This window comes from Aquarana catesbeiana, linkage group LG03 (genome assembly GCF_042186555.1).
Source record: "Aquarana catesbeiana isolate 2022-GZ linkage group LG03, ASM4218655v1, whole genome shotgun sequence".
NCBI classification, from domain to species: domain Eukaryota; kingdom Metazoa; phylum Chordata; class Amphibia; order Anura; family Ranidae; genus Aquarana; species Aquarana catesbeiana.
Window position 1 is genome coordinate 12524880 of NC_133326.1, and position 11069 is coordinate 12535948.

Genomic DNA, 11069 nt, shown 5'->3' on the forward strand with positions numbered 1-11069 from the left:
GAAATGTTTAAAAAATGAACCGAGTACTTATGGTGCACCAGAGACTGCAACAAATATACAAACACAGTGAATCAAAAGCGAACAATAAAATGTGTGTAAAACATCCGGGCACCGAATCCGCAATCTAATCATAAAAAAGGAGGAAATAAAAATTGTAAATAGAAACTAAAACAATTTTCTTTTATCTGTACAGTAATCTGCTTATTGTAAAAAACAAAAATACAATTAAAGCTATATGCAGGTAATATATATTTGTTTTAATTGTGTTATTTTATCAAAAATCTGGTAAAAAATAAAACACAGAAAAATAAATAAATAAAATAAAGCTAATATGTAGACAATGTATCTTTGTTTTGTTTTTTATTTCTTTTATCTGTACAGTAATCTGCTAAATAAAATAAAATAAAGTTATATAATGACAATGTATCTATGCTTTATTTCGTTTAAGTAAATATTTGACATCTTCTCAATTCTAAAAGTATAGCTTTACAATAGTTACAAAAATAAATCTAAATATTATATAATACAAATTTAGGGTTATGCTTATTTTATGTCATTTGGATTTAATTTGGTCTGAACGTTTTTTTTAAACCGATTGTTAATCTTAGAAAATTCAAAGTAACAATTTTCTCTTCTGATAGTGTTTTAGATTATAATTATGAAGTCTACTGAGGAAATGATAAGATACATCCTATAATTAGATCAGTCTAGAAAGAGAAGGCTGAGGAAGACCAAATACTTCTTATACATTGGAGGGTATTGGTGTCTAATTAGATTAACCAGACAGGCAGAGAAGTTCAGGAATACCTGATCCTAAGCTGACAATAGCACCCTGTGTCCCCTTTGTTTTCTGGTTCACCCTGAACTGTGCTTTTTGACCAAAGCCTGATCTTGACCTTCTTCTATTGGACTCCCGAAGCTGACCATACACCATGCAATCTAATTGCACAACATCCTTTTGATTTGGCATGGACTATGTAGTGCAAGAGCCTTTTTGATTTGATACCAATTGAATGGATTGTTTACGTTTTTCCTCATATTTTATTAATTTTGGAATTGAGAATTTTGAGAATTCTAAAGCAGATTGTATAGTGTTTGACCAATGTCTGAGCTTGACTTTCTTCTATTTGATGCTGACCATGCACTATACAATCTGGTTGTACAATCTACCATCAAGTATTTAGGGCAAGAGCTTTCTTGATCGGATACAAATTAAATTGAATTGTTTAGGTTTGTCCTTATATTTTTTGGGGTTTCGGAATTTAGAATGTTGGTCATTCCAAAGGAGATTATATAGGCCATTCTGAACCGAGGTTATCCGGGGGTTTCTAAGGGGTCCTTGAGCTGTGGCTGATTGACCTCCGATTTGCTGGTGCCCGCATAGTCCCAGGACCAACACCACTTGGCAAAACCAGGAGCATGATACCAATGATCTCCTTGGCTATTGGTAAGGGTGACATTCGGACAACCACAGGAATGTATCCTTCCTTCTGACTAATAAATCTATAAAACATGTTTCCTCTGTCCCCCAGGTGAATTGGTTTTAGTAAGGTTCCCCACCATCTGAAAATAATTTTAGGGCTTCCTCTGAGGTAGAATGGTTGAGAAAGGCTGGTGTAGGGTATTGCCAGCCTCTAAAATGTACCATTCTTCCAGCTAGAAAAGTTGTGTTCTTCCTTGCCCTCACACATCATCCCTTCTGTATTACTTACTCCATAATAAAAAGCTCTTTCCTCCCTACAAGCCCTATCTTGTTACCTACTGTTGACCATACAGCCCCAATCTCTTATTTGATTTAAAAAGCTCATGTGGTCCAAGTGGCGAGTGTACTGTCCTATGGACTAACCCCAGGACTAACATAATCTCTTCTGTATTGCTTACTCCGTGATAAATAGCTCTTTCCTCCCTACAAGCCCTATTTTGTTATCTTCTGTTGACCAGACAGCCCCCATCTCTTGTTTGATTTAAAAAAGCTCAGGTGGTCCAAGTGGCCAGTTTACTGCCCTATGGACTAACCCCAACCAGGAGTGGACTAACCCCAACCAGGAGGGAACTAACCCCAACCAGGAGGGAACTAACCCCAACCAGGTGTGAACTAACATCATCTCTTTTGCATTACTTACCCCATGATAAATAATATCTTTCCTCCCTACAAGCCCTATCTTGTTACCTTCTGTTGAACAGACAGCCCCCCATATCTTGTTTGATTTAAAAACCTCAGGTGATCCAAGTGACCAGTTTACTGTCCTGTGATCTAACCCCAACCAGGAATGGACTATGTATACTTCTGTATTACTTATTCCACGATAAATAGCTCTTTCCTCCCTACATGCCCTATCTTGTTACCTTCTGTTTGACCAGACAGCCCTATCTCTTGTTTGATTTCAAAAGCTTAGTGGTCCAAGTAGCCAGTTTACTGTCCTATGGACTAACCCCAGCCAGGAGTGGACTAACCCCAGCCAGGAGTGGACTAACCACAGCCAGGAGTGGACTAACCCCAATCAGGAGTGGACTAACATCTCTTCTGTATTACTTACACCTTGACAAATAGCACTTTCCTCCCAACAAGCCCTATCTTGTTACCTTCCGTTGACCAGACACCTCTCAAATCTTGTTTGATTTAGAAAGCTCAGGTGGTCCAAATGGCCAGTTTACTGTCCTGTGGACTAACCCCAGCCAGGAGTGGACTAACCTCAACCAGGACTGGACTAACATCATCTCTTCTATCGCTTACTAAATAGCTATTTCCTCCCTATACAAGCCCTATCTTGTTACCTTCTGTTGACCAGACAGCCCCCATCTCTTGTTTGATTTTAAAAGCTCAGGTGGTTTAAGTGGCCAGTTTCCTGTCCTATGGACTAACCCCAACCAGGAATGGACTAACCCCATCCAGGATCTCCCTGCCCCATGGACAATGGAGGAAAAAATCTGAATAATTGTTCTATTCAAGCAGCATCTGAGCATTGCCCTGCACATAGGGCACTTACATTGTTAGCCGCAGGCTGTTTGTTCGCACCGTCCAAGCCCAAACAAACCATAATTGCTCTTATCTGTCATGTTCAGCCATACATATAATACAGATCTGCTATTTCACCTCCAACGTCTGCTCTCTGTTCCTACTTCATAGTAAACCTGTATTTCCGACCACTACTACATGCAGATAGTAAACGGATGATTAAACGCCCGATTTGTTTCTAATTTCTTTGTTCTAAAAAAAAAGTCTCTCCCTGTTTAATCCTTTTTGGAGTTCTTTTTTTTTTTTTTTTTTTTTGTGCATTTCCAAATCCAGATCTTCGTCCTTTCAAAGTCTTCACAGGGGATAATCCCGGAGAAGATTAGTTTATTTAACTGTAGCAATTGCCCAAGTCCAACAAGAGCAGGAGAGGGAGAGACTAAAGAGGGAATAAAGGAATAAAAGCGGCTTACCCTAAAGAGATCACCTAATGAAGGAGATTGCATTGTAATTACATAGAATGGGCACGCCACGGCTACCGGCTCCTGCCTGCTGAAAACAAGGGTGGAGGGCGTCTGGATTGTCACCTGGAGAAGTTTTCTGGGGTCACCGTTTTACTCAACGGCATTGGAAACGGTCTAAACGTTTTAAAGCGTTCTAAAATGAGCCACGCGTTCTGAAACGTTCTGAAGTCAGTAATACAAACATGAACCGCAGGGCAGGACAGTGGATGATATATAACACTTCTGCCTTGCAGTACTGGGGTCCCCAGATAAGCTTGGTCATCCACTATACAATTTTCTGGTTCAATTTTGGTTAAATTTAAAGCATAAGCGTTCTGAAATGTTCTAAAGTCAACACTGCAACCATAAACACAAGGCAGGACAGTGGCTTGATATCTAACACATCTACCATGTGCTGGGGTCCCCAGTTAGGATTGGCCATGCATTATACAATTCTCTTCAATTTCCTTTAGATTTACCTTCAACTATGTAGTGCAAGGGCCTGACTGATTGCATACCAATTGAAAAGTGTTTAGGTATGACCTCATTTTATATGGTTTTGGTAAATCTAAAGGAAAATTGCACAAGAAAATTGTATAATGAATTGCCAGCCTCAGGACACTATCTGCATGAAGTTTGCAGCTGCAGCTCCATAGGTTAATTGGCCCTGGTATGAATGCATTGGTCCTTAGGCTAGACATACACCGTACAAGCTCCTTCAGATTTTTGGAAACGATGTAGCACGGGGAGTGGGGACAAACCTAAATATTGTATTCCATTTGTTTCAAATCAAACCTTGCATTATTGTTAATGAGAGATTCTATACTCTATACATGACCATTAGATTGTAAGCTCTTTGATGACAGGAACTGATGTGAATGTGCAGTTTGTAAAAAAAAAAAATCTATCTATATAGACAGATAAATACACTCTATCTATCTATCTATCTATCTATCTATCTATCTATCTATCTATCTATCTATCTATCTATCTATCTATCTATCTATCTATCTATCTATCTATCTATCGATACACACTATCTATCTATCTATCGATATAGACAGACAGACAGACAGATAGATAGATAGATAGATAGATAGATAGATAGATAGATAGATAGATAGATAGATAGAGTGATATATATATATATATATATATATATATATATATATATATATATATATATATATATATATATATATGTGATAGATAGATTTTATCTTTTTTTTTTTTACCGTACATTCACATCAGTCCCTGCCCTCCAAGAGCTTACAATCCAATGGTCACCATACACTATATATATATATCTATAGATATATATATTTATAGATATATATATATATCTATAGATATATATATATATCTATAGATATATATATATATCTATAGATATAGTAAAAATGGCTGTATATTCTTACATACAAACATATATCACATACTCCAGAACTGCCTTGCCTTGCTTTGGTTGTATATCTAAGATCAGCACTGGGGTCTCCGGTTTGAACACTATCTGCATGGAGTTTGTATGATGTGCTCCCTGTAATGGTCTGGATTTCCTCCCAGGCTCCAAACAGATTCTGGGTTAACTGGCTCCTGAGTTGACCATGTGTTTGTATTTGAGGGACATTAGATTGTAAGCTCCTGGAACTCCTGGAGGACAGTCTGATGGGAATGCACAGTATGTACAGCGCTGCCTTCATTGTCAGCGCTACATAAATACCGTTAATTAAAAGAAGGATGGATTGTTTCCTTTGTATAGTGCTTGGCTACATATGTTACAAAGTCTGGAGTTGCCTTGCTTTTGGTTGTGTATCTAAGATCAGGACTGGGGTCTCCAATCCTAGTCCTGACCAGGACAGTATCTGCATGGAGTTTGCATGTCTAAGATGTAGATTGTAACCTGATGTGAATGTATAGTATGTACATTTTATATAAGGGAAATAATGGAATCTGTAGGCATAGAAGTCCATCGCCCAGTGTCTTACCCTTGTGAGGTGTGGATGGGTCCTCCTACGTCCTCCAGGGTCTCCAGGTAGGTGCAGCTGCCTATGGATGGCGCTTTTGTGGGCTCAGGGTCGGGCAGGACATGGAGCCCGGGAGTCCAGCAGATGAGGTGCAGGTCCGCTCACACAGTGCTGGGATGAGATCTGAGCACTCCCAATCATCCAGTGACAGCTACAATAATAGGGAGGCGACTCCACTTAGCAATGACATCTTTACATTAACCCCTTGCATGCAGCCACTTGTCCAGCCAGCACAGGGTGGGCTTGTGTCTCCCAGAGAGTGAGAAGTGCAGCAAATCCGAGAGGTAAGTGGGGGGATTATTCACCTGTTAGGGTTTATCAGCTCCCCCTCCCCATTCCCTCCCCCTCCCATCACAAGGGGGGCTGCACCCTTCTATGTGCACTCTGCTGTGCTGGGCCCTTTAAATCCGACAGTGCGACAAAAGTGTAATCATGAAGATGATAATTATTACTAATTAATTGCTGGATAAACATGAGAGGATTCGATCCATTTCCCAGGATCTCTCAGATACTTTAACAATCAGGGAAATGAGTTTCATATTTAAGAGTGGCAGGTAGGAAGACAAGCGATTAAAGAGCGACAAAGTGATACAAATAGCAGAGCACATTCCTGGCCTGCCCTGCAATCTTCATCCCCAGCCTGCCCTGCCATCTCCATCCTCACCCTGCCTTATCATCTCTATCCCCAGCCTGCCCTATCATCTCCATCCCCAGCCTGCCCTGTCATCTCCATCCCCAGCCTGCCCTGCCATCTCCATCCTCACCCTGCCTTATCATCTCTATCCCCAGCCTGTCCTATCATCTCCATCCCCAGCCTGCCCCGCAATCTCCATCCCCAGCCTGCCCTATTATCTCCATCCTCACCCTGCCTCATCATCTCCATCCTCAAACTGCCTCATCATCTCCATACCCAGCCTGCCCTTTTATCTCCATCCCCAGCCTGCCCTATCATCTCCATCCCAAGCCTGCCCTGCCATTTCCATCCCCAGCCTGCCCTGCCATCCCCATGCTCACTCTGACTCATCATCTCCATCCCCAGCCTGATCTATAATCTTCATCCTCACCCTTCCTCATCATCTCCATCCCCAGCCTGCCCTGCCATCTCCATCTCCAGCCTGCCCTGCCATCTCCATTCCCAGCCTGCCTCATCATCCCCATCCCCAACCTGCCCTGCCATCTCCAAGCTCACTCTGACAAATCATCTTCATCCCCAGCCTGCCTCATCATCCCCATCCCCAGCCTGCCCTGCCATCTCCATCCCCAGCCTGCCTCATACTCATCCGCCTGCCCTATCATCTCCATCCCCAACCTGCCTCATCATCTCCATACCCAGCCTGCCTTATTGTCACCCCCATCCCCAGCCTGCCCTGCCACCTCCATCCCCATCCTGCCTCATCGTCTTCATCCTCAGCCTGACTCACCATCTCCATCCCCAGCCTGCCTCATCATATCCATCTTCAGCCTGCCTCATCATCTCCATCCTGAGCCTGCCTCATCATCTCCATCCCCAGTCTGACCCATCATCTCCATCCCCAGCCTGCCCTATTATGTCCATCCTCACCCTGCCTCATCATCTCCATCCCCAGCCTGCCCTGCCATCTCCACCCTCACCCTGCCTCATCATCTCCATCCCCAGCCTGCCCTGCCATCTCCATCCCCAGCCTTCCTCCTACTCACCTGCCTACTCTATCATCTCCATCCCCATCCTGCCTCATTATCTCCATCCTCAGCCTCCCTCATCATCTCCATCGCCACTCTGCCACACCATCGCCATCCCCAGCCTGCCTTACCATCCCCAGCCTTCATCACCATTCTCATCCCCAGTCTGCCTCACCAGCTCAACCGGGACATTACTGCTGGAAACTGGGTAAATTCTCTTTAAAATAAAGTAGCCGTGAGAAAACAGTCCACCCAGTGTTATATATTATATAAACTATATTAACCCATAACATAATATTACACACCTCAATAATATGGATAGAGAGATTTGGAGTATCTCCCCTTTGTTCATGCATAATTTCCTCTTATCGCCCTAAAGTCATAGTTGATGGATTTGTGCAATTGCCTGAGAGATGCCACAATAACCCCATGTTTGCCTTTATCATTAACCATTCATACAGTAATAAGGAACACCCCCCCCCCCAACACACTCCCACAGTCCCCAATACTCCCCCCAGCACAGAGCTTCTCAGTATTATTTACTACTAACTCCACGTATTAGCAGTCTTTATAAAGTACCGAGATTTATGTCTGTCTTGTCTACAGTATTTTCATCATACTTTTCATGTATTCATTCTTTTTCTTTTTCTAAAGTTTGTTTCTGTTCTATCTCTCTCGCATACTTTTCTTTCTTTCTTTCTTTCTTTCTTTCTTTCTTTCTTTCTTTCTTTCTTTCTTTCTTTCTTTCTTTCTTTCTTTCTTTCTTTCTTTCTTTCTTCATCTCTGTCTATAATCTAGCTATAAGTGCTCTTCTGTTTGTATATCTATCGAGTATTTTCATATAACTTTTATATATTCATCCTCTTTCCTATTCTAAAGTTCCTATCTATCTACCTATCTATGTATCTATCCCCCCCCCCCCCCCAAAAAAAAAAAAACCACGAACATCTTGCAGATCTATGTACCCCTCTGTCTTTTAGATATTCCTATCCCCTCCAAACATCCAGCCCCCCCCTCAGTCAATTCAGGTCCAGCTTGAGGTTTTCACAATGCAATCACCTCGGGCGTTTTTATAAAACATTGTGGCATTAACAGCTCTTAATGGACACGTTAATTAAACTGTAATTAATCATACTGTCCGGAGTAAATTTGAACAATTACACTAATCAAACAGAAGTTAATATCGGTCAGAGGATAGCCTGGGGCTCCCCGGCTGTGCTCCCCTCTTCCCAATACAGGGTTGACAGAAGGCGGCTGCCCCCCCTGCCCCCCCCCCCCCCCCACCAGTTATTGGAACTCATATTGATGACAGCCAGTCTGGTCGGAGATCATTTCTTCTGACAATTGTCGGGAATATTTAGCTGCAGATACACAGACAGGAGAAGAGCCCCCCCCCCAATCTTCTTGTAGGGACTTCTCCATGAACACACAGATATAATTACCCGACAAATTGGAGGGTTCTGATGGTGTCATACATCTTGGTGATATCTGCTTATTTGAATAATCCAGCTGCAATGGATATGGGTTGTACTGAGCCTCATTCACCTCATTCACCTCATTCACCTGAAACAAATCATCCAGAATCCAGGCCTGCAAATGAGTGACAATCACCCAGCCAGACACTCTAATGATATATTTATGGTTTAAAATGTATTTATTGCTACAACCTAAATAGGAGACAGCAAGTGTGTATATTTGTTGAGTGATCAGAGTGCAGGCAATAGGTTGACACAGCTGGGGGATGGGGGTCTGGGATGATTGATAGCCCCCCCTCTAAGTTTCCAGGGAAGAGGGGAGGGAGGGGGGGTCAATGCCAGGGCCATGTCCTGTACACACTGTCACAGGATCCCTATAATGGCAACCTGATCCAGAGCTGCCACTCAGGTTACAGGGCAGCAGCCCGGCGTCCTCCATCCCATAATTACAATCTTATTCTGTAATTATGCCTCTGCTGTGAATTATTCAGATCCTTTGTGAGTCCTTGTGTCAGGGTGCTGACAGGAGGATGGGTGCCCCAGCTAGGATCCTCACACCTCCCATGTCTGTAATTAGACTTCAGTCTCCTCTCTCTCCACTTTCTCCTGGAGAGGAGATCCAAACTCACCTGTCTGTGCCCTGCCTGGGGATGGGAGGAGGCACATACCTGTTACACCACATATACAGTATATATATACATATACAAAAGACTGAGGTGGTGGGAGGGGGCACATTCCTATTATATACAGTGTATATATACATATACAAAAGACTAAGGGGGTGGGAGGGGGCACATTCCTATTATATACAGTGTATATATACACACACATATATACAAAAGACTGAGGGGGTGGATGTGGGTACTAAACTGTTGTATGATTATTGAGTCCTATGGTTATTGTATCTATCATTTTTTAATGAGTGTTGTATGATTTTTGTATAATTTTTTAATGATTATTGTATCATTTTTGGATTATTATTGTATCATTTTGAATTATTATTGTATCATTGTATGTTTATTGTATCATTTTTGTATGATTTGTATCATTGTATGTATCATTGTATGAATTATCAATTTATAACCCACTCTACATAATTATCCAACATGAGACAATAAAGTAAAACTAAAGGCAAAACTTTTTTTTCCAATACGGATTTGTATATGTTACATTTGTTTTTTTTTTATCACACATTCTTGTATGTACATATATATTAGTTACATAGGTTGAAAAAAGACACAAGTCCACGTAGTTCAACCAATTTTAGAAGACATGAATAGATACATAGAAAATCTCCATATACAGAATCCTTTACCATATATATATATATATATATATATATATATATATATATATATATATATATATATATATATATATATATTTTTTTTTGAATGGTTTTTGAGTGAGTGATTAATAATAATACTACTACTCATACAATGATACAATATGATACAATAATTTAGTATCCACATCCATTAACCTCAGTTTATATATATATATATAAATAAACTGAGGTTACTAAATTATCGTATTATTGTATGAGTAGTAGTATTATTAATCACTCACTCAAACCATTCAATTCTACTTCCAATTCATTATCAATTTAACTCTCCTCTATTTAAATATAGAGATATCCAACCTGCACATATTTATAGAAATAAAAAATTATATATATATTACAATAAGGATTTTTTTGCTGTTGTTGTTTTTGTATAAATATGTGAAGTTTTTCTGTCTCAGGTCGGTATACTATAGTGAAATGAATTCCCTGGCAGGTCAGCCACTAGAAGAATATCTGGAAGAAGCAGACACAAATGCAGAGTTCAGTAATGTCACCGGTTCATGTAATGAGATCGGTGGATTCTGTGTACAGGGTGTTCTGGGTTACCAGAAAATCATATATAATATATATATAGTGTCAGTCCATATACTGTCATCCAGAAGTTACAGGCAGTCTGAGTTCGTTTCAGAAGTGACATAATTAAACAGGAATTTGCAGATTGGATAATTCAAGTGAATTTTCAACCAATTTATTGAGTAAAGATTTTTTAACTCGTGTGAATCAGCTTCTCTTCCTACCACAGACACTTTCTTTCTTTCTTTCTTTCTTTCTTTCTTTCTTTCTTTCTTTCTTTCTTTCTTTCTTTCTTTCTTTCTTTCTTTCTTTCTTTCTTTCTTTCTTTCTTTCTTTCTTTCTTTCTTTCTTTCTTTCTTTCCTTTCTTCTCTTCCTTCCTTCCCTCCTTCTCCCCTCCCTCCTTCCTTCCTTCTCTCTCCACCCTTCCTTCTTTCTTTCCTTCTGTCTTTCTTTATTTTCGCTTCCTACCACAGACACTTTCTTTTTCTTTCTTTCTTTCTTTCTTTCTTTCTTTCTTTCTTTCTTTCTTTCTTTCTTTCTTTCTTTCTTTCTTTCTTTCTTTCTTTCTTTCTTTCTTTCTTTCTTTCTTTCTTTCT

The 11069-nt window shown here is 40.4% G+C and overlaps 1 protein-coding gene across 2 annotated transcripts in view; it reads right to left on the minus strand.

Annotated features, from left to right (window-relative positions):
* SKOR1 (SKI family transcriptional corepressor 1) overlaps positions 1–5752 on the minus strand; it is a 75211-nt gene extending 69459 nt beyond the window's left edge. For both annotated transcript variants that reach the window (XM_073618282.1, XM_073618281.1), the window contains exon 1: positions 5442–5752. The gene's annotated coding sequence lies outside the window, so the exon portion shown is untranslated. The remainder of the gene's footprint in view (positions 1–5441) is intronic.
* Positions 5753–11069: the final 5317 nt, after the last annotated feature.